Here is a 27,197-nt window from a genome sequence, read left to right on the forward strand (position 1 = left end):
AGGCAGGAGTTGTTGTGGGGGGTCCGGATAGCCGGTCAACTATCCGGCCTGTGGCGGTAAGGTCATGATCGGTGAGCAGTAATTGGAAGATCCCTATGGGTGGGCGTCACCCATTACGGATGGGAGCGCTCGAGGGAGGTGGCCATTGGCCCCTCAACGGGGAGGCGGTCCCTTCTAAGGATGGGCCGCCGAAAGGAAAGGAAAGGCGGTCAAGGCCCCTTCCTGGGTAGGAGGGGCTACAGCCCCCTCCTGGGGAATTTCCCGGGGCCTGGACATCTGCGACGGCAGATGTGGTAAGTTGTGTGGGGTTTGGGAGGGGGTCTACGCTACCTTCTAGATACCTCACACGAGTCCTCGGACGACCTTTAAATGGCGTCGAGTTTATTGGGGCCCCCGTCAAGTCAAGGGAAATTGGTAAATGCACTTGAGGTACACCTCTGTGCGGTCGCCCCTCACAAGTGAGGGGGATATGTCTGGTTTAGGGATCTTGACACCGGTTACGACCTTGCCGTTGGCCCTTAAACGTTAGGATGTACAATTTCAAGTTAAACGTTTTGTAGGATGATTAGTTCGGCTAGGAGAACCTTTGTATTAGAGAATATGTTAAGGTTAGCCAAACATCGCAATGTGGAAATGAAATTGTACATTAATATGAAACTGTTATTTTAATGTTTTAATTTTGTTTCATATTTTAATAAATACGGCCGGGAGGGTCACTCCCTCCCGTCTTCCAAAAGTTCAGAACCGTTTCCGGTTTCACATTCTTGGGGATTGTGTTGAGAGGGGGTGGCGGGTATCTCAGCCATATGGAAAGGGGCGACCATTCGGTCCCCCCGAACGTATGGCGGAGTACCACGATCCCCCCGGGAAGCCATCTTGGGCGGGAGGCGAGTCTCGGCTGGTATGCCCGAAGCGGCGTAGCCGGGGCGCGCTTTTTCCCGCCCTGGAGTGGGCTGGCCTAGACACTGACGCGGCCGGCCACGCCCTTTGAGGCAGGCAGGGGCGGGTTGACGCCCGCCCTGAAGACGGATAAAAGGAGCAACATGCCAAGAAAGCATCCTCTTGTTCCTGTGCTCTGAAGCTGCACCTCCTCGCTACACGTGAGCTCGAGACGGAACGAAGAGCCAATTTTGACCCACCCACCAGCCCCTGAGGACAGCAAGTGGTTTTGAATAAAGTTTGATGTGGTAACATTAATTTTTTGCAGGTGGTGATGACTATCGTGATAACTTTGAATATGCAATAAAGAATGGTCGAATTATAATATGTTTTGCGAATAAAGTAATTATGCACTAGTGTTGATCAGTAATCATGCCTTTTAATAAAGTTGTAAATTGTTACTGTCTGTTAGTAATTTAGTCATTTAGTAATTTAGTTAGAACTGTCGTATTTATTTTGGTCGGGCGGTAAGGTCATGATCGGTGAGCAGTAATTGGAAGATCCCTATGGGTGGGCGTCACCCATTACGGATGGGAGCGCTCGAGGGAGGTGGCCATTGGCCCCTCAACGGGGAGGCGGTCCCTTCTAAGGATGGGCCGCCGAAAGGAAAGGAAAGGCGGTCAAGGCCCCTTCCTGGGTAGGAGGGGCTACAGCCCCCTCCTGGGGAATTTCCCGGGGCCTGGACATCTGCGACGGCAGATGTGGTAAGTTGTGTGGGGTTTGGGAGGGGGTCTACGCTACCTTCTAGATACCTCACACGAGTCCTCGGACGACCTTTAAATGGCGTCGAGTTTATTGGGGCCCCGTCAAGTCAAGGGAAATTGGTAAATGCACTTGAGGTACACCTCTGTGCGGTCGCCCCTCACAAGTGAGGGGGATATGTCTGGTTTAGGGATCTTGACACCGGTTACGACCTTGCCGTTGGCCCTTAAACGTTAGGATGTACAATTTCAAGTTAAACGTTTTGTAGGATGATTAGTTCGGCTAGGAGAACCTTTGTATTAGAGAATATGTTAAGGTTAGCCAAACATCGCAATGTGGAAATGAAATTGTACATTAATATGAAACTGTTATTTTAATGTTTTAATTTTGTTTCATATTTTAATAAATACGGCCGGGAGGGTCACTCCCTCCCGTCTTCCAAAAGTTCAGAACCGTTTCCGGTTTCACATTCTTGGGGATTGTGTTGAGAGGGGGTGGCGGGTATCTCAGCCATATGCTCTGAACTGGGGAACAAGCAACCCATGACATGTTTCGGCCTTGTTGGGCTTCTTCAGGGAGGTGCAGTTTGAATCTGTATGCACATGTATGTGCTGACATTTTGGCACATAATTCTCAATCATAGTTAGACATCAAAAAATGGATTAATGGAAATACAAAATGAAGGTTTTAATAAGGATTTCTTCTGGGCAAGATGCTCTTACATTTTTTAGCATGTCTTTGCAGATGGAGACCAACCATGTGCAGCTCAGTCTTGGACTTGCAACAGTGCGTTTTGACCTGTTGGCTTCATCCGGGAGGCACAGCGTCAACCCCCAGGAACAGCAAAGTGTTCTAGAAGCTACGGCGGACCAGGGGTCCATACATTTGGGGGCACCTCCGCGCAGCTCGTAATTAGGAAGACGTTTAATCTAAGGAAAGTAAAATACAGGATTTGGTGCTACCTAATGGTTTTGTTGCATTCATTGCAGTAAAGAACATTATTAAGAACATTTTGTAATAGGAGTGCGGGGCCTGAAAATGCACGGGGCCTCTGGCAAAGAGCTCCAGTTGCCCCCCCTTGTATAGACCATGGGCCCAGCATGATCTAGACCAACACTCTGGCAAACCCATCCCACTTTTGGAAGAGTCTCTCCGGTTGCAAATAATTGATACATAGTAAAACTTCAATCATTGCTTTAACATGGACCATGCAAAGTCATGAAGCCTGACAGCTCTCAGTGTAACATTTGTTTGCAGTTTGCCTACTTTTTTTGTTTAATAAGAAAATAAAAAGCTGGAAGAAAGGTAACTTGCACTGCAAAGAAAATTGTACTGGTGCCATGCAGGGCCAAGATCACAAGACACCTCTCTTTGTTGATGGTGAGCATGAGTCTGCCTCCTTCCCCCACTGCTGGAGGTCCCAGGGCAGAACTTCCAGTATAAAAGCGAGGTGATGGGGCCAAGCTCCATACATTGTCACCTGCTGCCATTCAGATGACAGCAGGAAACTGCCAATCCCTGCAGCCGGATTGTCCATCCATGTTGGGCGGGACATCCACCCGAAGGGATGAGCGAAGTCCGGCTACACAGCCTTGGGCGAATTCGGGGAATTTCTGAATTTGCACAATAAGGAAAAAATCGAAGTTGCCTGATTATGCAGGCATAATTAAAATCAAGCCTATCCCTATATTTAACCCCTTGGATTCCCTCTTTGAAGCATTTCATTCCACTAAATGTCATTGGTCTGGTCTCCATAATGCATTGCGTCCACGGATATTGAACACTTTAGACTTGATTGCGTTAAACATTGCAAGATCCTGCACGCTTCATTTACTCCGTCTGCATGTTATTCAGACCAATGATTAATTTTGGCAATTAACATATTCAGATTTTTTTAATCCTATTTTTCCAGGAGGCACATCTAATTATCCTGCACCTTATTACCATTTCGAAAACATTGCTGACAACAATTAGCTTTACTTCCTCTGCAATATCAAGAATTAAATTGAACTTAATCGCTTTGTGTGTTCCAGGAGGTCCCTAAGGCCCATCATTGGAGAACCGCTCAGCGTCTGGGAAACCTTTTGTGAATTACAATTTCACATGCACAAAAATACACACATATATTTTCACATGAGAAAATAAACAATGCAGGAGAACATACACATTGTATCCTATTTTTGTCTCTACATGGAAGATACTTCTTGTGGAGAAACCCTTTTCGTATGCCACACCAAATTTGGGAGAGTTTACACCAAGCCAAACAGTAACAGTGGGGGGGGGGCTGCACCGCCTTGCAAGACATTGCAACTTAGCGCTTGAAAAAGCTGTGGCAAGGCCCACCAATTTCATGTAATGTTTGGTGTGTTTTGTCCCTTTAGCAAACCCCAGTAGGCACAGGAGAGGATCAGGACCAGGTGTACAGCCCCCACTGCAGAGATCCCCTCCATCACCTGAACCCACAATCACGCCAATGGCGGACAATCCCACGCCATATGTAAGAAGGTGGCATCTGGCCACATCTGGAAACATCCTGTGCAGCCGGTGCAGTGCAAGAGAAGTTTGATGCATGTCATTAAACGGTGTAAACCTCAGGCAGGCATTTCAAGAGACGCGTTTCACCTCTTCCAACGCCATCCCCCACTGTGTAACCATCAGTGCTGCCCCCAGAAACTCCTCCAAAACAATGTATGGTTCACGTTAGCAGTTTGCAGCGCTGTGTAGAGCATCGTGACCGCCCGTCTGCCTAACCCATGTGTGAGAAAACTGTAACCCATGATGAAGCTGTGGTTCATCTCAGGGATTTAAGTGGGATGAAAAAAATTGAGGGTCTCAAAAGGGCGTGGCCAATTTAATCAGGGGCGTGGCTTAAAAACACATAAGCCAAAAATCTGTGCTTAGCATAGTGTGCCGCCAGAGTTGTATTTTGCTGTTTCTGTCACTGCCTCCAAATATATAATACAAAAAATAACATCATACCTACAAAAAGTCAGGACTATTGGCTTTGTCAATGGTTGTTAGTTGAATAAGATAAATAAGCAACAACTATGGCTAGTATATAATATTGAAAAAGCTTTCACTTAAAGCCCTGGTGACACCACCACAATGTTGCTGCTCTTGAGTTTCAAAAAGAGAAGGGAAATCCAGAGAGAAAATGGCTCTCTTTAAAGGATTTCCCTTCCCCTACAATGTTCACCTGGCATGACGTCATGCCGTAACTTCTCTACTAATTAGAAGTGAGCAGTGTGAGCAGCGCACATCGATGTGCCTGCGTTACTGCAGTCTGTGAAAAAACGGACTACCTGTGACAGGGCACAAAACAGGCCCCGATAGAGACCCGTTTCAAGGCCCCCTCTTTAAAAAACTGTCGGTGTTCAGACCCGGTGAGACCCGGCTCACTTAAAGCCCCGGTTCATCCTGCCCTACCTCCCAGGTGCCCCTGAATTCCAGAATTAATACATTATAGGCCAGAAAAAGACCAGCTCCCAGGTCATAAGTGACCAGAAGAGCTCCATCATGGTCGGCTAATGTGGTGGTATTTTCTCCAGAATGATAACGAGGCATGCTGCAGTATGTAGGATACCCTTATGGCGGCCAATGTGAAATCTTGGAGGCCGTGGAGCAGGGCGTTGCCAGTATCCGGATGCAAGCGTACGAGAGTTTGAACAGCAGTTCTGAAGTCACTTCCTGGGAGGAAGGGTTTCACATTATGAAGCAGAGCGCGCTGGTCCCAGACTGTCTTGGTTTTATTGGCGATGTGTTGAATGAGGTTGGGATCAGTGTTCAGTAGGTATCAAAATGTAGTGGAAGCCCTGTTAAGAATGAAAACTCATATTAAAGCAAACCTTAGCAACAAGGGACACTCTTTGGGGTACAATGTGCTATATTCCTGTAGTATAACAGTAATGCTATAGCATAATAATACAAAAACTGATTACCTGTCAGGACTCACCCAAGAACAAGCCTTATAGGCTGTGCTTTAGACTCCACAAGCTTGTGGGTGCTCGGAAGAATCAGCGACACATCACGGATCAGGAAGGTAACATGGCAACTATGGCCACCAGAGAGATGGATGAACCATGTATAGAAGTGTTGTCCCCTTAACAACTCCAATATGGTGGAGACTTCATTGTGTGTGGAACAAGGGCCATACCTCCCTAGATGGTGAATGGGTTCCTCTTCCAGGCCGTTATAGGCAGAGCTGTATAAAAGGGCGTGACTTTCAAAAGACCTTCCCCTGGCAACGGTCCGTGTTGGTGGGGCGTCTAGCTCTTTGTTCTAGTTCGCACCCAGCAGCCCTGCAACTACACCTTTGCTGCTTTCTTGACTAGCTGTGGTTCAGGAATTCTTTCCCCTGGTGGTAGAAACCTATTCCCTTCTCCCCTGTTTTCCCAGGGACTGAGTCCAAGTCCTTGTGTTGTTAATATAAGTTTAAGATCTTAGCCTTCAGGGAGGCTTGGGCGAATGTACTAGGATTCCATTCCTATGTAAGAATCTGAAATCAATACATTATTGTTATGTTATGTTATGTTAATAACAATTTCTTGAACGCACGTACACTCTTGGGTTTCTTGGCGCTATAGGTTCAAGACACTAGACACAATTCTAAGCATAAGCCTGTTGGAAGAGCCACGTTTTTAAAGACTTTCGAAATGCCAGTAAATCATTGCTCTGTCTAATAGGAAGTGGAAGAGCGTTCCAGAGAGAGGCAGCCAGATGGTGAAAGCAGCTGCCACCCTGGCGTTTCTTCTTAAAAGAAGAGACATTTGCAAGGCTTAGATGTGTAGAGCGCAAATTGCGTTGAGGTGTGTAATTAGTAATGAACTGCCTGATGAATATAGGGCCATTGTCATGGAGCGCCCTGACGGTGATGCACCCAGCTTTGAAAGCAATTCGCTGCGCCACTGGCAACCAGAGGAGTTTTTCCAAACCAGCTCTAATTGATTGCCACTTTGGTTGCTTCCAGATGAGACTTGCCGCCTGGTTTTGAACCATCTGGAGGCGTTTTAGTAGGCCAGTCGGAAGACCCAAGTAGAGACTGTTGGAAAAATCTAGCCGGATCTTATTGTGACACACTTGCATCCATTTATATGCTTCTGAAGTGTTTAGAAGTTATTTATTTTACACTTATTATTTAACTATGTTCAAAGGTCATATAATATCACTTCATCTGATGTCATCAGGTGACCTAAGGGCATTGGATGGCACTTCCACTTTTAGTCATAACATGTTTATTGGTCTTGAAAATTATTTGGGTACATCATGGTCAAGTTTGTTTGTGGGGTAACATTAATTAAATATTTCAGGAACCTTGATCTAGGAGACGTTGGGAAATTTGGCATTTCAATAGAGCACAAAAGGTTCCCTACAGGGGAAAAAGGAAACATGTTTAGGCATTGTCATCCAATTCTTAAAGACCTTGGCTGGTTACCAGTACCACAAGTAAAGTTCAACCGATTGTGTTCAGTCCTCAAAATGTGCAATGGAATTGACCCCTAACTTCTTACAGTTACAAACACCACATGAATTCCAAATTGAAATTTGAGATCAGACAGAGCAAATTTGATCATACAAATAATATTCAATCCAGAAGCTTTCGACTGCTGAAAGATTCAGGTCACGGGTGCACAACTCTGGGAGTTACAACACCCAACACTGCAGAACCCACCAAACCTGACATCCTTAAAAAACCTGAAGTGGCCACTCTTCATAGAGGCATTTTCCTCACTTCTAGTTGCCAACCAGACCACCGCCGGTCCACCTTGCAAAGAACAGTCCAATCTACATGAGGTTTTGCTTTCAAAAACACAAACCTCTCTTCTTTTGGTTTTTTTCACAGCTGCCAACTCCTAGGAGGGGATGGAAAAGACAATCTAGATTTCTAAGAAACACTAGTGCTGCATTGTAGCTTAAGATCACAAGCCGATTGCAAAAACCACAGTTGATGGATAGAATGCAGAACAAGGTCATACATTCACCCCAGTACAGAGATCTGGGCCTAAATCCATCGTTTTTTTGCACTCCACACCACCCCAGTTCAGACATGGCCATATGCAAATCAGTCTGACCCTGCGCCTCATGGGAACAGTCCAGCCCGACCTGCCAAGCCATGCCGTCCCTGGAACGGAAACAAGCTTCCAAGGACCGGTTTCTGGCATTCCAGCCGTCTTCAGCCCGGATTGCTTGAATTCAGTGGTGTGGAGTGCATGGGACTCACGTCTGAGCATACCCATCCCACTCAGGTTGACAAATGCAAAAACCACAGTAGATGGACAGAAAGCAGAACAATATCATACATTCACCCCAGTGCAGAGATCTGGGCCTAAATCCATCGTTTTTTTGCACTCCACACCACCCCAGTTCAGATATGTCCATATGCAAATCAGTCTGACCCTGTGCCTCATGGGAACAGTCCAGCCCGAACTGCCAAGCCATGCCTTCCCTGGACCGGAAACAAGCTTCTGAGGAACGGTTTCTGGCATTCCAGCCGTCTTCAGCCCGGCTTGCTTGAATCCAGTGGTGTGGAGTGCATGGGACTCACGTCTGAGCATACCTATCCCACTCAGGGTGACAAATGCAAAAACCACAGTTGATGGATAGAATGCAGAACAATGTCATACATTCACCCCAGTACAGAGATCTGGGCCTAAATCCATCGTTTTTTTTGCACTCCACACCAGCCCAGTTCAGACATGGCCATATGCAAATCAGTCTGACCCTGTGCCTCATGGGAACAGTCCAGCCCGAACTGCAAAGCCATGCCTTCCCTGGACCGGAAACAAGCTTCCGAGGACCGGTTTCTGGCATTCCAGCCGTCTTCAGCCTGGCTTGCTTGAATCCAGTGGTGTGGAGTACATGAGACTCACGTCTGAGCATACCCATCCCACTCAGGGTGACAAATGCAAAAACCACAGTTGATGGACAGAATGCAGAACAATGTCATACATTCACCCCAGTACAGAGATCTGGGCCTGAATCCATCGTTTTTTTTGCACTCCACACCAGCCCAGTTCAGACATGGCCATATGCAAATCAGTCTGACCCTGTGCCTCATGGGAACAGTCCAGCCTGAACTGCCAAGCCATGCCTTTCCTGGACCGGAAACAAGCTTCCGGGGACCGGTTTCTGGCATTCCAGCCCTCTTCAGCCCGGCTTGCTTGAATTCAGTGGATACAAGTGCATGGGACTCACGTCTGAGCATACCCATCCCACTCAGGGTGACAAATGCAAAAACCACAGTTGATGGACAGAATGCAGAACAATGTCATACATTCACCCCAGTACAGAGATCTGGGCCTGAATCCATTGTTTTTTTGCACTCCACACCACCCCAGTTCAGACATGGCCATATGCAAATCAGTCTGACCCTGTGCCTCATGGGAACAGTCCAGCCCGAACTGCCAAGCCATGCCTTCACTGGACCGTAAACAAGCTTCCGAGGACCGGTTTCTGGCATTCCAGCCGTCTTAAGCCCGGCTTGCTTGAATCCAGTGGTGTGGAGTGCATGGGACTCACGTCTGAGCATGCCCATCCCACTCAGGGTGACAAATGCAAAAACCACAGTTGATGGACAGAATGCAGAACAATGTCATACATTCACCCGAGTACAGAGATCTGGGCCTAAATCCAACGTTTTTTTGCACTCCAAACCACCCCAGTTCAGACATGGCCATATGCAAATCAGTCTGACCCTGTGCCTCATGGGAACAGTCCAGCCCGAACTGCCAAGCCATGCCTTCACTGGACCGTAAACAAGCTTCCGAGGACCGGTTTCTGGCATTCCAGTTGTCTTAAGCCCGGCTTGCTTGAATCCAGTGGTGTGGAGTACATGGGACTCACGTCTGAGCATACCCATCCCACTCAGGGTGACAAATGCAAAAACCACAGTTGGTGGACAGAATGCAGAACAATGTCATACATTTACCCCGGTACAGAGATCTGGGCCTAAATCCATCGTTTTTTTTGCACTCCACACCACCCCAGTTCAGACATGGCCATATGCAAATCAGTCTGACCATGTGCCTCATGGGAATAGTCCAGCCCGAACTGCCAAGCCATGCCTTCCCTGGACCGGAAACAAGCTTCCGAGGACCGGTTTCTGGCATTCCAGCCCTCTTCAGCCCGGCTTGCTTGAATCCAGTGGTGTGGAGAGCATGGGACTCACGTCTGAGCATACCCATCCCACTCGGGGTGACAAACGCAAAAACCACAGTTGATGGACAGAATGCAGAACAATGTCATACATTCACCCCAGTACAGAGATCTGGGCCTAAATCCATCTTTTTTTTGCACTCCACACCACCCCAATTCAGACATGGCTATATGCAAATCAGTCTGACCCTGTGCCTCATGGGAACAGTCCAGCCCGAATTGCCAAGCCATGCTTTCCCTGGACCGGAAACAAGCTTCCGAGGACCGGTTTCTGGCATTCCATCCGTCTTCAGCCCGGCTTGCTTGAATCCAGTGGTGTGGAGTGCATGTGGTAAATAAAGTTTACCTATGCGGAATTTCTATGCGGTAAAGTTCAATAAGAATAACTCAATCAAAAAATGAGAGGCAGAGTCCGTGGCATCTGAGTTTATAAGGGTTTTATTCCATAAAATGGAATCGGTTCGAACCAGGTATCATGTTCCATCACCACGAAGGTTCAGGAAGGGATAGACAATGCTTTATTAACAGAGTACAATATATATAGTAAATGCATACAATGGTGATGGATACAGAAGGCGTAACAGCTGAGAGAAAAGAGATAAGAACACATGTACGTAACAGAAGGCGTGCACGAGGGCGTACACGGAGGTGTGTGCTAGAAAACGTCACATGAGAGTGTCACAGGTGGGTGGATCCATAGAGGAATCCTGCAGTGTCAGCAGAAATATATGGCAGAGATGCGCGCGCAGCAGCATGACGTGTGATTGACGTGGAACTGGAGGGTGAAGGGGACTTGACATTTAGCACCATACGTGGAGACAGAAGTCTGGCGTGTCAGAACAACCTAAACCCAAATCATATCTAATATCTTGTGTTTGAGGAACTGTATTATCTAGAAGGAAAGGTCTCTCGGGCAGAGGCTATTCTATACTGACTGCTAGTGCATGCATATGTGACTACGTGTAATGCAAGGGGGCCATGGGCCTACCATGGTAACGGGAGCAATGAATTACTTGCACGGAGACAGAAAGGCCGGGCCCTTTGCTCTGCAGCTGGGAAGATGTTTTCCTAAATCACTAGACAGGAATGTATTTTCGAGGAGTGGAGCAGATAACTTGAAGGCAAAATACAGTCTTGGCAGGCAAGCAGGCCGAGCCGGGCACCGCTCACCGCACAGGGAGTAGGGTAAGGGTCATGGATGCAGATCCAGGCTGCAGCTTTCAGAGGCAGAAGGCAGAAAAGGCTCGATGGCAGAAATCAGGGCCTAGCTTGCCCGAGCCAGGAAAACGTGAAAGTGCACCATGTAAAGACGGTGGCACGGCATACTTAGGAACTGAATATTCGACCCAGTCATGGTGGATCTGAAAGAGGACATGTTAACGTTGGACGCAAATGTATTTGCGTCTTCATAGCTGGTTGTGGAGGGAACATACATGTACTTGAAGCACGTACATGGAGCCGTTGGGGTCTACGTTAGGGGATACAATTGACCATAAAAATTCATATTACCTCATTCCCTCCTTGTCCCCTACGGACCCTTCATGATATATCGATCTTCATTAGTCCATCAATTTGTTCATATAACATCATTTGCTCTTCCTTTTTCTGGCAGGATTTAGAACGTGAACTTGAATGGGGAATACATGATGTGGCGCACAAGCCGCAAATCGCTGGCCCACACTGCAGACATAGGCAACAACTGAACACTATGAGAAGGGCTATTCCGAGGAAGGATAGGACTTTCCATCCCCAAGCTGATAACACGCTCCAGAACCAACCGGACCAAGTCCAGGTGCCTGGATTCTGGTGTATCTGACTTGCAATCTTGTGAAGACGGGTTATGGCTCTATATACTGATGGTGCGTTTTCTGGAATGAAAACACAGCAACTCGATCCGATGACTCTACAAGTTCCGCCCCTATCGGCCAGGATGACGTCAAGAACGAGACGATTTTGAAGAACAACAATCCGCATAGCAGACTGCTCTTCTGTTAAGTTGCCTAGGGCGGAAGTAGTTTCATTCACTACTGCTTCGAGGGTTCTGGTTAATTTACGTATCAGTTTACTATTAAAGACAGCACCTAAATAGGGAAAGAAACCTTTATTGAAGTCTGTATACTGCTCCCATGCCGTTTCAGTATAGTCGACAATCGGGAGATCTCTCTGGGGTCTATTGTGTACTAGATGGGAGTCCCTATGGTAATCAGGAGGGGCTAGGAAAACAGGTGGCAGAAGGAATGCAATGTAACAAGTACCATCCCAATCTAGAGGTAAGCGTATATATGCTGTATGACCACAAATGAAATAGGAATGACGGGAAGCTTTAAATGTAGACTTGCCTTTATCACTGAATTCGATCACAGTAGTACATGTACTATGACCTAGGTGTACTGAACCATTCTTTCTGACACATAATTCACCTTTGACTGGTAATACTGACATAGCGGGTAGGACTGGTTCGGCTTCGGACTGGACATTCAGAATCATGAGGTTAAGTGTAAAATTACCTAATCCATATACTTCGTTTTCTAGATCGGTCCCTGTCCTTTGGGGAAGACCCTCCTTGTCAGGGAAACATACTTTATGCAAAACTGTGTTCAGATTTCCACATACCCAATTGCCCTGGTAAACTACGGAATCAGAATCTAAAGAATTCATTAGACTAAACCATGCACCACAGGAACCATTATGTGTGAACGGGTACGGGAAGAGGGGCAGAACTCCCTGGTACTTCTGGTAGGGAGGGAGTCGGCCACATATCCAACAATTGGTAGCATTGCTGGTCTGATGGGAATGATGTAACATACTAATGAATGTATTGTTGCGCAGCACAAGTCGGTAAGATAGCTCGTGCGGGGGCAATTCACTGAAAGTATGCTCGGCAGTGTTATTTGAAGAAGAATGTGCACGTGTGAAAATAGGAAAGTACATGTGTAGCAATATGCTTGCAGCAATAATCATAAGACTCTGAAAAAACATAATCAATAATGTCACAATGCAGTGATTACGGAGAGATTTACAATATTCATGTTTCTTGATCTGTTTCTGTCTATCTCTCTCTCTATTGGGGTCTAACTTGTACATGTCAGGAACCTGTCTAACCGCTTCACCTAGGGGAGGACTTAAACAATTAAACTGTCTGACTTGCTAGACCTCAACTTCATACGAAATTCTTGAGAAGGAGTTTTCTCTACCAGGGGGAGTTTAGTATCAGTCTCTGGAAGGGGGCAGGGCTGGGAGTCTAGTTTTGGCGGTAGTCCATAGTGTCTTTTCACGTGACTCGAGTGGAGCCAGCCCTTGCGGCCCTCCACTTTCACTGCTGTCCTTGTTGTTAATAACACAAGCTTCGGGGCTCCAGCGGACTCCTCCTGTCGAAATTCCGGATAAAAACGTATTCTCCAGGGACGATCTCGTGTGGCTTCACCTCGGTGTTGCCTACCAAAGACCACCTCATACGGGGATAGCCCTGTTCTTGAATGTGCTATCATTCTCATGTAAAAGAGGGCAACTGGTAAAGCTACTATCCAGTCAACGCCTTTCTCTCTACATATCTTGGCAAGGCGAATTTTCAGGGTCTGATTATGTCTCTCTACGAGACCTGCTGCTTCGGGATGTCGGACACAGTGGACGAGAATGGCTGACCATTATCTGAGTACACGATACGTGGTAAACCATACCTGGGGAAGAATTCACGTACCAGCTGCTTGGCAGTGGTCGGAGCAGTGTAATCTGGGACTGGATATGCTTCTGTCCAACGGGAAAGTGCACATACAACTACGAGGACATATTTGAATCCTCGACAACGTTCCATCTGGATATAATCCATCTGGAGGACTTCAAAAGGGTGATCGGGAGGATGAAATCCACCTTGCTCTACGGGAATGCCTTTACCTGGATTGAACTGACAACAGATCATGCAAGTACGCACTTTCTGTTTTGCTGCTGCTCGTAAATGCTTATTGAACCAGAGGTTTTGAATACTGTCTAACATCGCTTTTTCTCCTAAATGTGCTGGACTATGTACTGTGTTAATGATAACTTGAACCATAGAATCGGGGAGAAACCATGTGGCTTTCCCCTTCGTCATCCATCCCTGTTCTGTCTGGATCCCTCCTAGTTCAATCCATTTCTTGATTTCGTCTGGTGTAGCATGTGTCTGTATGTCAATTACATCTAGGGTGGGATCCCTAACTGTCATGCAATGTGTCGGTGTCGGGACTATTGTCTTTGTCAGGTCAGTTGCGTGAGTCTGAGTCTGAGCTGTATGCTTGGCTGTTCGATCTGCCAGGTCGTTACCCTGGGAAATGGTATCTGTGACTTTCGTATGTGCCTTGCACTTCATGATGGATATCGCTGTAGGCAAATGTATTGCGTCTAACAGAGCTTGAATGAGGGGACCGTGTTGGATCTTGGCTCCGTGAGAGGTCAAGAAACCTCTCTCTCGCCAGAGTACACCGAAGTCGTGTACGACTCCGAATGCATAACGGGAATCTGTGTAAATGTTAACTTTCTTATTCTTGGCTCGAATACAGGCTTGAGTCAGAGCGATGAGCTCTGCTGCTTGGGCTGACAAGGTGTCAATACGATTCGTTTCTATGACTTCAGTTTCTGTCGTTACTGCATATGCGGCCACTAACTCTCCTGTACTTGTTCTCATACATGAACCATCCACGTAAAGTGTCAGGTCTGGATCTGGTAATACAGTGTCTGTCAAGTCTTGTCTGGGTTTCGTCGTAATGGTAATGACTTCAACACAATCATGTGACAAATGCAAAAACCACAGTTGATGGACAGAATGCTGAACAATGTCATACATTCACCCTGGTACAGAGATCTGGGCCTGACCTCTGTCCATCAACTGTGGTTTTTGCATTTGTTACCCTGAGTGGGATGGGTATGCTCAGAAGTGAGTCCCATGCTCTCCACACCACTGGATTCAAGCAAGCCGGGCTGAAGACGTCTGGAATGCCAGAAACCGGTCCTCGGAAGCTTGTTTCTGGTCCAGGGAAGGCATGGCTTGGCAGTTCGGAATGGACTGTTCCCATGAGGCACAGGGTCAGACTGATTTGCATATGGCCATGTCTGAACTGGGGTGGTGTGGAGTGCAAAAAAAAGATGGATTTCGGCCCAGGTCTTTGTACTGTGGTTTTTGCATAAGATCACAAGCCAGCACCTATTAAAAAAAGAATCCAATAAATATCTTAGAAGCAATTAATAAAAAACATCTACATGCCCTATGTAAATTAATTTTCATTAGGGATGTATGCCAGCATGTCAGCTACAGAAATATCGACTGACATAAATATCATGTCCGAAATATTCTTTATAAAATATCAACCCATTGAGTGTAGATTGTCTTTTATTCTTTCCGATGGAGTGGTATGTTTGATATGTTTTAGGACACAATATTTATTGGTATTCTCAGTAAGACATTCTGGTACGATGCCCTGCATCAGTCTGTGCAGTGCACTTTAAAGCGCTATAAGGCTTCGCAAGGAGTACACAGGCGCAAAAGGGAGTTTGCTCCTAGCAGATGTGTGAGGTCACTGTCCCTACATGCACCTTGAGTGTCAACAAAGTGGGTGATTGTGCAGGGCGAGGTCTAACTGGCTATGAGAGTGCAGCACAGCCAGCCTTCCATGGAGACAAGAAATGCACTCCCAGCAAACACTTTACATTCACTGAGCATCCCACAGATGCAGGGGTGGGGGCGTGGGGGGCAGAGCCCTTCCCATGTCTGCTAACCCCATGGACCTCCAACCTCAGGCTTGTGGGAGCACATTTGTGAGGGTGGACCTCTACACACCTTTCAAGGGTAATACCACTCCTGTTTCTAATTAAGGGGCATGTGATGAGCTATTGCTTGTGTCCTGCATGAGTGTTTGTGTGTGCGGGGTCCACCACGCAAGCATGTGACATGTTGGCCCACCGTGTGCATAAGTTCAAGTTCAATTCGTGAATTTATATAGCACACTACTCACCCTGAGGGTCTCAAGGCGCTTGGGGGGGTGTATTTACTTATCGAATATCCAAGTTTTTAGTTGTTTTCTGAAGTGGAGGTGGTTCTCTGTAAGGCGGAGGTGGGTGGGGAGAGAATTCCAAGTCTTGGCCGCTAGGTAACAGTTACCCCTTTGCACCCAGTTCCTTACTTGCTCAAGGGATGGCAGGCCCCCCGGAAAGGAGAAACGCCAATCCTAAACCAAGGAAGTGGGTTCTACTATTGGCCCCAACTTGGATAAAACTGAAATTGATAGCAAAGGGACTATAGTGTATTTCACTCCATTTCTTCAGTCTCTAAAGTCGAGAGTGAGTTGTTTTGTTTCAGTAACTCTCAGGGTGTCTCTTGTGTGTGCTACCCTTGTTTGTTTATTTGAGGATGAGTTTCCGTGTAAGAGTATAGGAGACACATAATCCAAGGAATAATGGCCATAGCTCTTTTGGGGCAGCCTCATCTGAAACAGAATACGCAGGAACTGCAACTACAGAGTATGCCGATAACTAAGTAAAACATCAACTGCATTAACAAATCCAGCAAAGGTGGAGAATAAAGTTGTGATCAATGGAAATTCAATTTCCAGCACGATTTGCAATAACTTCCTAGTATTTTAATTTCAGTAAAATGCGCTTAGCCGGCGTACATTATAACAAATGTGTCCAATCAATACACCATTCAGCTTTAACTCTATAAAAATAGCACGGAGAAAATGAAATGCAAACTAAAACATGCTGTGTTAGCAATGAATGAACCTTGCAAGTCAAAAAGAATATCAAGATTATTTTGAAGTAAACATAAACGTATGGAAATAGAGGGACCTCAAAAGAACTGTAGACGCTCTACTTTTGTGAGAAGCTAAAACACAAGAGGCCACAATAATACATAGAAGCCTCAAAGTATTGGACTTATTAATAGTTTTGTGAATTTCTTTGGTAAACACAACACAAATGTAAAACAATTTGTTTGTCAGAGAAGTACCTTTATTGCCAGTAGCAAAGATATGTTTCTATTACATTTTACTTACCTAAAGGGCGTCAAAGTGCTTTATAATAGAGGTACAAAGCAGTGGAAAGGAACTGAAGCAAATATTCAAGGGCACGGCATTCAAGGAGTCTTAGCAAATATTCAAGAGCACAGCATTCAAGGAACTGTAGCACATTTTCGAGAGCACGGCATTCAGGGAACTGTAGCAAATATTCAAGAGCACAGCATTCAAGGAGCTGTAGCAAATATTCAAGAGCAGAGCATTCAGGAAAATGTAGTAAATATTCAAGAGCACAGCATTCAAGGAACTGTAGCAAATTTTCAAAATCAAGGCACTCAAGGAACTGTAGCAAATATTCAAGAGCACAGCATTCAAGGAACTGTAGCAAATATTCAGGAGCACGGCATTCAAAGAACTGTAGATAATATTCAAGTGCACGGCATTCGAGGAATTGTAGCAAATACTCAAGAGGACAGTATTCTAGGAACTGTAGCAAATATTCAAGTGTACGGCATTCGAGGAATTGTAGCAAATATTCAAGAGCACGGCATTCAAGGAACTGTATCAAATCGTCAAGAGCACGGCATTCAAGGAACTGTAGCAAATATTCAAGTGCATGGCATTCGAGGAATTGTAGCAAATACTCAAGAGCACAGCTTCGAGGAACTGTAGCAAATATTCAAAATCAAGGCAGTCAAGGAACTGTAGCAAATATTCAAGCGCACGGCATTCAAAGAGCTGTAGCACATATTCAGGAGCATGGCATTCAAGGAACTTTAGCAAATATTCAAGAGCACAGCAATCGAGGAACTGTAGCAAATATTCAAGTGCACGACATTCGAGTAATTGTAGCAAATACTCAAGAGCGCGGCATTCGAGGAACTGTAGCAAATATTCAGGAGCACAGCATTCAAAGAACTGTAGATAATATTCAAGTGCACGGCATTCGAGGAATTGTAGCAAATACTCAAGAGCACAGCATTCTAGGAACTGTAGCAAATATTCAAGTGCACGGCATTCGAGGAATTGTTTCAAATATTCAAGAGCACGGCATTCAAGGAACTGTATCAAATCGTCAAGAGCACGGCATTCAAGGAACTGCAGCAAATATTCAAGTGCATGGCATTCGAGGAATTGTAGCAAATACTCAAGAGCACAGCTTCGAGGAACTGTAGCAAATATTCAAAATCAAGGCAGTCAAGGAACTGTAGCAAATATTCAAGCGCACGGCATTCAAGGAGCTGTAGCACATATTCAGGAGCACGGCATTCAAGGAACTTTAGCAAATATTCAAGAGCACAGCAATCGAGGAACTGTACCAAATATTCAAGTGCACGACATTCGAGTAATTGTAGCAAATACTCAAGAGCGCGGCATTCGAGGAACTGTAGCAAATCTTCAAGAGCACTGCATTCAAGGAGCTGTAGCACATATTCAAGAGCACGGCATTAAAGAAACTGTAGCGAATATTCAAGAGCACGGCATTCAAGGAACTGTAGCAAATATTCAAGTGCTCGGCATTCGAGGAATTGTAGCAACCACTCAAGAGCACAGCATTGAGGAACTGTAGCAAATATTCATGTGCACAGCATTCGAGGAATTGTAGCAAACACTCAAGAGCACAGCATTGAGGAACTGTAGCAAATATTCATGTGCACAGCATTCGAGGAATTGTAGCAAATACTCAAGAGCACAGCATTCAGGGAAATGTAGCAAATATTCATGGGCACAGCATTCAAGGAACTGTAGCAAATGTTCAAGAGCACGGCATTCAAGGAACTGTAGCAAATATTTAAGAGCACGGCATTCAATGAACTGTAGAAAATATTCAAGAGCACAGCATTCAAGGAGCTGTAGCAAATATTCAAGAGCAGAGCATTCAGCAAAATGTAGTAAATATTCATGACCACAGCACTCAAGGAACTGTAGCAAATATTCAAGAGCACAGCATTCAAGGAACTGTAGCAAATATTCAGGAGCATGGCATTCAAAGAACTGTAGATAATATTCAAGTGCACGGCATTCGAGGAATTGTAGCAAATACTCAAGAGGACAGCATTCTAGGAACTGTAGCAAATATTCAAGTGCACGGCATTCGAGGAATTGTAGCAAATATTCAAGAGCACGGCATTCAAGGAACTGTATCAAATCGTCAAGAGCACGGCATTCAAGGAACTGTAGCAAATATTCAAGTGCATGGCATTCGAGGAATTGTAGCAAATACTCAAGAGCACAGCTTCGAGGAACTGTAGCAAATATTCAAAATCAAGGCAGTCAAGGAACTGTAGCAAATATTCAAGCGCACGGCATTCAAGGAGCTGTAGCACATATTCAGGAGCATGGCATTCAAGGAACTTTAGCAAATATTCAAGAGCACAGCAATCGAGGAACTGTAGCAAATATTCAAGTGCACGACATTCGAGTAATTGTAGCAAATACTCAAGAGCGCGGCATTCGAGGAACTGTAGCAAATATTCAGGAGCACGGCATTCAAAGAACTGTAGATAATATTCAAGTGCACGGCATTCGAGGAATTGTAGCAAATACTCAAGAGCACAGCTTTCTAGGAACTGTAGCAAATATTCAAGTGCACGGCATTCGAGGAATTGTATCAAATATTCAAGAGCACGGCATTCAAGGAACTGTATCAAATCGTCAAGAGCACGGCATTCAAGGAACTGCAGCAAATATTCAAGTGCATGGCATTCGAGGAATTGTAGCAAATACTCAAGAGCACAGCTTCGAGGAACTCTAGCAAATATTCAAAATCAAGGCAGTCAAGGAACTGTAGCAAATATTCAAGCGCACAGCATTCAAGGAGCTGTAGCACATATTCAGGAGCACGGCATTCAAGGAACTTTAGCAAATATTCAAGAGCACAGCAATCGAGGAACTGTACCAAATATTCAAGTGCACGACATTCGAGTAATTGTAGGAAATACTCAAGAGCGCGGCATTCGAAGAACTGTAGCAAATCTTCAAGAGCACTGCATTCAAGGAGCTGTAGCACATATTCAAGAGCACGGCATTAAAGAAACTGTAGCGAATATTCAAGAGCACGGCATTCAAGGAACTGTAGCAAATATTCAAGTGCTCGGCATTCGAGGAATTGTAGCAAACACTCAAGAGCACAGCATTGAGGAACTGTAGCAAATATTCATGTGCACAGCATTCGAGGATTTGTAGCAAATACTCAAGAGCACGGCATTCAAGGAACTGTAGTAAATCTTCGAGAGCACGATATTCAAGGAACTGCAGCAAATATTCAAGAGCACGGCATTCAAGGAACTGTAGCAAATATTCCAGTGCACAGCATTCGAGGAATTGTAGCAAATACTCAAGAGCACTGCATTCAAGAAACTGTAGAAAATATTCAAAATCAAGGCACTCAAGGAACTGTAGCAAATATTCAATAGCACGGCATTCCAGGAACTGTAGCAAATATTCAAGAGCACGGCATTCAAGGAACTGTAGCAAATATTCAAGTGCACGGCATTCGAGGAATTGTAGCAAATACTCAAGAGCACAGCATTCGAGGAACTGTAGCAAATATTCAAAATCAAGGCACTCAAGGAACTGTAGCAAAAATTCAAGAGCACGGCATTCAAGGAGCTGTAGGACATATTCAAGAGCACAGCATTCAAGGAACTGTAGTAAAAATTCAAGAGCACGGCATTCAAGGAACTGTAGCAAATATTCAAGAGCACGGCATTCGAGGAATTGTAACAAATACTCAAGTGCACAGCATTCGAGAAACTGTAGCAAATATAAAAAATCAAGGCACTTAAGGAACTGTAGCAAATATTCAAGAGCACGGCATTCAAGGAACTGTAGAAAATATTCAAGTGCACGGCATTCGAGGAACTGTAGCAAATATTTAAGAGCACGGCATTCAGGGACATGTAGCAAATATTCAAGAGCACGTCATTCAGGGAAATGTAGCAAATATTCAAGAGCACGGCATTCAAGGAACTGTAGCAAATATTCAAGAGCACGGCATTCAGGGAAATGTAGCAAATATTCAAGAGCACGGCATTGAAGGTACTGTAGCAAATATTCCAGCGCATGTCATTCGAGCAATTGTAGCAAATACTCAAGAGCACAGCATTCAAGGAACTGGCGCAAATATTCAAAATCAAGGCACTCAAGGAACTGTAGCAAATATTCAAGAGCACAGTATTCAGGGAACTGGTGCAAATATTAAAAATCAAGGCACTCAAGGAACTGGCGCAAATATTCAAGAGCACGGCATTCAAGGAATTGTAGCAAATATTCATGTGCACGGCAATCGAGGAATTGTGGCAAATACTCAAGAGCACGGCATTAAAGGAACTGTAGCAAATCTTCAAGAGCACGGCATTCAAGGACCTGTACCAAATATTCAGGAGCACGGCATTCAAGAACTTTAGCAAATATTCAAGAGCTCAGCATTCAAGGAACTGTAGCAAATATTCAAGTGCACGACATTCGAGGAATTGTAGCAAATACTCAAGAGCACGGCATTCAAGGAACTGTAGCAAATCTTCAAGAGCACGGCATTCAAGGAACTGTAGCAAATATTCAAGTGCACGGCATTCGAGGAATTGTAGTAAATACTCAATAGCACAGCTTCGAGGAACTGTAGCAAATATTCAAAATCAAGGCACTCAATGAACTGTAGTAAATATTCAAGAGCATAGCATTCAAGGAGATGTAGCACATATTTAGGAGCACAGCATTCAAGGAACTTTAGCAAATATTTAAGAGCACGGCATTCAAGGAACTGTAGCAAATATTCAAGTGCATGGCATTCGAGGAATTGTAGCAAATACTCAAGAGCACAGCATTCGAGGAACTGTAGCAAATATTCAAGTGCACAGCATTCAAGGAATTGTAGCAAATTCTCAAGAGCATGGCATTCAAGGAACTGTAGCAAATCTTCAAGAGCACGGCATTCAAGGACCTGTAGCATATATTCAAGAGCTCGGCATTCAAGGAACTGTAGCAAATATTCAAGGGCACGGCATTCGAGGAATTGTAGCAAATATTAAAAACTCAAGGCATTCAAGGAACTGTAGAAAATATTCAAGAGCACAGCATTCCAGGAACTGTAGCAAATATTCAAGTGCACGACATTCGAGAAATTGTAGCAAATACTCAATAGCACGGCATTCAAGGAACTGCAGCAAATCTTCAAGAGCACGGCATTCAAGGAACTGTAGCAAATATTCAAGTGCACGGTATTCGAGGAATTGTTGCAAGTACTGAATAGCACAGCTTTGAGGAACTGTAGCAAATATTCAAAATCAAGGCACTCAAGGAACTGTAGCAAATATTCAAGAGCACGGCATTCAAGGAGCTGTAGCACATATTCAGGAGCACGGCATTCAAGGAACTGTACCAAATATTCAAGTTTATGGCATTCGAGGAATTGTAGCAAATACTCAAGAGCACAGCATTCGAGGAACTGTAGCAAATATTCAAGTGCACGACATTCGAGGAATTGTAGCAAATACTCAAGAGCACTGCATTGAAGGAATTGTAGCAAATCTTCAAGAGCACGGCATTCAAGGAACTGTAGCAAATATTCAAGAGCAACGGCATTCAAGGAATTGTAGCAAATATTCAAGTACACAGCATTCGAGGAATTGTAGCAAATACTCAAGGGCACAGCATTCGAGGAACTGTAGCAAATATTCAAGAGCACGGCATTCAGGGAAATGTAGCAAATATTCAAGAGCACGTCATTCAGGGAAATGTAGCAAATATTCAAGAGCACGGCATTCAAGGAACTGTAGCAAATGTTCAAGAGCACGGCATTCAAGGAACTGTAGCATATATTCAAGAGCACGGCATTCGAGGAATTGTAGCAAATACTCAAGACCACGGCATATAAGGAACTGTAGCAAATCTTCAAGAGCACGGCATTCAAGGAACTGCAGCAAATATTCAAGAGCACGGCATTCAAGGAACTGTAGCAAATATTCCAGTGCACGGCATTTGAGGAATTGTAGCAAATAATCAAGAGCACAGCATTCAAGAAACTGTAGAAAATATTCAAAATCAAGACACTCAAGGAACTGTAGCAAATATTCAATAGCACAGCATTCAAGGAACTGTAGCAAATATTCAAAATCAAGGCACTCAAGGAACTGTAGCAAATATTCAAGAGCACAGCATTCAAGGGCCTGTAGCATATATTCCAGAGCTCGGCATTCAAGGAACTGTAGCAAATATTCAAGAGCACAGCATTCGAGGAACTGTAGCAAATATTCAAGTGCACGACATTCGAGGAATTGTAGCAAATACTCAAGAGCACTGCATTGAAGGAATTGTAGCAAATCTTCAAGAGCACGGCATTCAAGGAACTGTAGCAAATATTCAAGAGCACAGCATTGAAGGAACTGTAGCAAATATTCCAGCGCACGGCATTCGAGGAATTGTAGTAAATACTCAAGAGCACAAGAGCACAGCATTCAAGAAACTGTAGCAAATATTCAAAAACAAGGCACTCAGGGAACTGTAGCACATATTCAAGAGCACGGCATTCAATGAACTGTAGTAAATATTCAAGAGCACGGCATTCAAGGAACTGTAGCAAATATTCAAGTATACGGCATTCGAGGAATTGTAGCAAATACTCAAGGGCACAGCATTCGAGGAACTGTAGCAAATATTCAAGAGCACGGCATTCAGGGAAATGTAGCAAATATTCAAGAGCACGTCATTCAGGGAAATGTAGCAAATATTCAAGAGCACGGCATTCAAGGAACTGTAGCAAATGTTCAAGAGCACGGCATTCAAGGAACTGTAGCATATATTCAAGAGCACGGCATTCGAGGAATTGTAGCAAATACTCAAGAGCACGGCATATAAGGAACTGTAGCAAATCTTCAAGAGCACGGCATTCAAGGAACTGCAGCAAATATTCAAGAGCACGGCATTCAAGGAACTGTAGCAAATATTCCAGTGCACGGCATTTGAGGAATTGTAGCAAATACTCAAGAGCACAGCATTCAAGAAACTGTAGAAAATATTCAAAATCAAGACACTCAAGAAACTGTAGCAAATATTCAATAGCACAGCATTCAAGGAACTGTAGCAAATATTCAAAATCAAGGCACTCAAGGAACTGTAGCAAATATTCAAGAGCACAGCATTCAAGGACCTGTAGCATATATTCCAGAGCTCGGCATTCAAGGAACTGTAGCAAATATTCAAGTGCACGGCATTCGAGGAATTGTAGCAAATATTAAAAATCAAGGCATTCAAGGAACTGTAGCAAATATTCAAGAGCACAGCATTCCAGGAACTGTAGCAAATATTCAAGTGCACGACATTCGAGAAATTGTAGCAAATACTCAATAGCACGGCATTCAAGGAACTGCAGCAAATCTTCAAGAGCACGGCATTCAAGGTACTGTAGCAAATATTCACGTGCACGGTTTCAAGGAATTGTAGCAAATACTCAATAACACAGCTTTGAGGAACTGTAGCAAATATTCAAAATCAAGGCACTCAAGGAACTGTAGCAAATATTCAAGAGCACGGCATTCAAGGAGCTGTAGCACATATTCAGGAGCACGGCATTCAAGGAACTGTAGCAAATATTCAAGTATATGGCATTCGAGGAATTGTAGCAAATACTCAAGAGCACAGCATTCGAGGAACTGTAGCAAATATTCAAGTGCACGACATTCGAGGTATGGTAGCAAATACTCAAGAGCACTGCATTGAAGGAACTGTAGAAAATCTTCAAGAGCACGGCATTCGAGGAATTGTAGTAAATACTCAAGAGCACATCATTCGAGAAACTGTAGCAAATATTCAAAAACAAGGCACTCAAGAAACTGTAGCACATATTCAAGAGCAGGGCATTCAATGAACTGTAGTAAATATTCAAGAGCACGGCATTCAAGGAACTGTAGCAAATATTCAAGTGCACGGCATTTGAGGAATTGTAGCAAATACTCAATGTCACAGCATTCGAGGAACTGTAGCAAATATTTAAGAGCACGGCATTCAGGGAAATGTAGCAAATATTCAAGAGCACGTCATTCAGGGAAATGTAGCAAATATTCAAGAGCACGGCATTCAAGGAACTGTAGCAAATATTCTAGAGCACGGCATTCAAGGAGCTGTAGCACATATTCAAGAACACAGCATTGAAGGAACTGTAACTGTAGAAAATATTCAAGAGCACGGCATTCAAGGAACTGTAGCAAATATTCAGGAGCACAGCATTCAAGGAACTGTAGCAAATATTCAAGTGCACAGCATTCGAGGAATTGTAGCAAATATTCAAGCGCCCGCCAATGTGGCGGGCGCATCCTAATTGTGTGTGCGGGACCGCCGCGTGCATTGCGGGTGGTCCCATTTCCCGGGACTTTGTCCGGCCGCCATGCTAATCAGCCCCATCGTTTTTTTATTACTGTCATGTATTTTAGTATATATTTTATATGTATGTGATGTATGTTTATTGTATAGGAATTGTTTGTATTTTTAATATATGTGTTACATTTTTAGAAGCTAATAATTTTTTTTATTTGAATTTTGAGCTTTTAGTTCCGTAGCAGGATGTGAGTTTATAGGGTAATAGAGTGGGCAGTAATTTAATTATATTAAATTCATTCATTTTTTTAATTTTAATTTTGCGTTTTTAGTTACACAGCGGGTTGTGGGTTTATAGGGGGATAGGGTCGGAATGAATTAAATGATATTAAATGTATTGATCAATTTTTACTATTTGTTTAATTGAGTTGTTATACTGCTAAAGGTGGAAAGTAAGTTTGAATTAATTAATTATTAATTGGTTGTTTGTTAATTTTAATTTAATTAATTCGTAATTAATTATGCTAATTGTGTAATTACTTTTAGGTGTGTGTTATGGTGTTTATAGGTGTAATGGGTGGGGAGTCAGTTATTTTTAATTTATGAAATAATAATTGGTTATTAATTAATTTTAATTAATTAATTGGTTTTTAATGTTGGTAATTTTGTAATTAATTTTATGATTGTGTTGTGGTGTTTATAGGTGTAAAGCATGGGAAGTAATTTATTTTTAATTTATGAATTAATAATTGGTTGTTAATTAAATTTAATTCAATCATTTGTAATTAATTTTGGTAAATTAGTAATTAATTATAGGTGTGTCTTGTTTTTATAGGTGTAAAGAGTGGGAGGTAATTGTTTTTATTGAATTATTAGATGGTTGTTAATTCATTTCAATTGGTAATTAATTATGGCAATTGTGTAATTAATTTTAGGTGTGTTTTGTGGTGTCTATAGGAGTAAAGGGTGGGAAGTAATTTGTGTATAATTAATTAATATATAGTTGTTAGATAATGTTAATTATTTGATATTTATTTTGTGTAATTGTTTATTGTTGTGTTTTGATTTTACTTATAAAAGGGTAAAGGGTGGGTATTAAATACATTTTAATTATTTAGTTATTAGTTGTTAATAGTAATAGTTTCACATTTTAAAATACATTTTATTGGGTTTTCGTATATTATAGTTTCATTTAGGTGTGTGTTGTGGATATTATAGGGTTAAAGTGTGTGTAGTCAATTAATGTTTATTAGTTTTTTTATTAATAATATTTTTTACTTGATTATGAATTATGGTAATTGTATAAATACATTTAATTAAAAATGTTGAAGTGTTTTGTTATTGGTATGGTATTATAGGGTAGGAAATAAAAGAAATACATTTATGTTTTAAAGAAAATGTTTGTTTGTAATTATTTTCTAGTTTAAGAATTATTTTACTGTAAAATAATTTATTATTTTATTTTATATAATATTTTTAGGTTTTGGTATATATAATCAATATTATAATATGTGTTCTTTTTTTCAATATACATATATATTTTTAAGTGTTTGAGTGTGAATATTTTTTTCTTTTCTACAGTATCCAACACTTTCCCTACTGTTGCATTTACTGGAGTGGGAATAGTAATTTTTACCCCTCTGCTATCCAGCACTTTCCCTACTGTTGCACTTCCCGGATTGGGAATAGTAATGTTTACCCCTCCCTTATCCTGCACTTTCCCTACTGTTGCACTCACTGGAGTTGGAATAGTAATTTTTACCCCTCCGCTATCCAACACTTTCCCTACTGTTGCCCTCTCTGGAGTGGGAATAGTAATTTTTACCCCTCCGCTATCCAACACTTTCCCTACTGTTGCCCTCTCTGGAGTGGGAATAGTAATTTTTACCCCTATCCAACACTTTCCCTACTGTTGCACTCTGTGGAGTGGGAATAGTAATGTTTACCCTCCGCTATCCAGCACTTTCCCTACTGTTGCACTTTCTGGAGTATGAATAGTAATTTTTACCCCTCCGCTATCCAACACTTTCCCTACTGTTGCCCTATCTGGAGTGGGAATAGTAATTTTTACCCCTCCTCTATCCAACACTTTCCCTACTGTTGCACTCTGTGGAG

The sequence above is a fragment of the Lissotriton vulgaris genome, chromosome 12, assembly GCF_964263255.1.
Source record: "Lissotriton vulgaris chromosome 12, aLisVul1.2, whole genome shotgun sequence".
NCBI lineage: Eukaryota > Metazoa > Chordata > Amphibia > Caudata > Salamandridae > Lissotriton > Lissotriton vulgaris.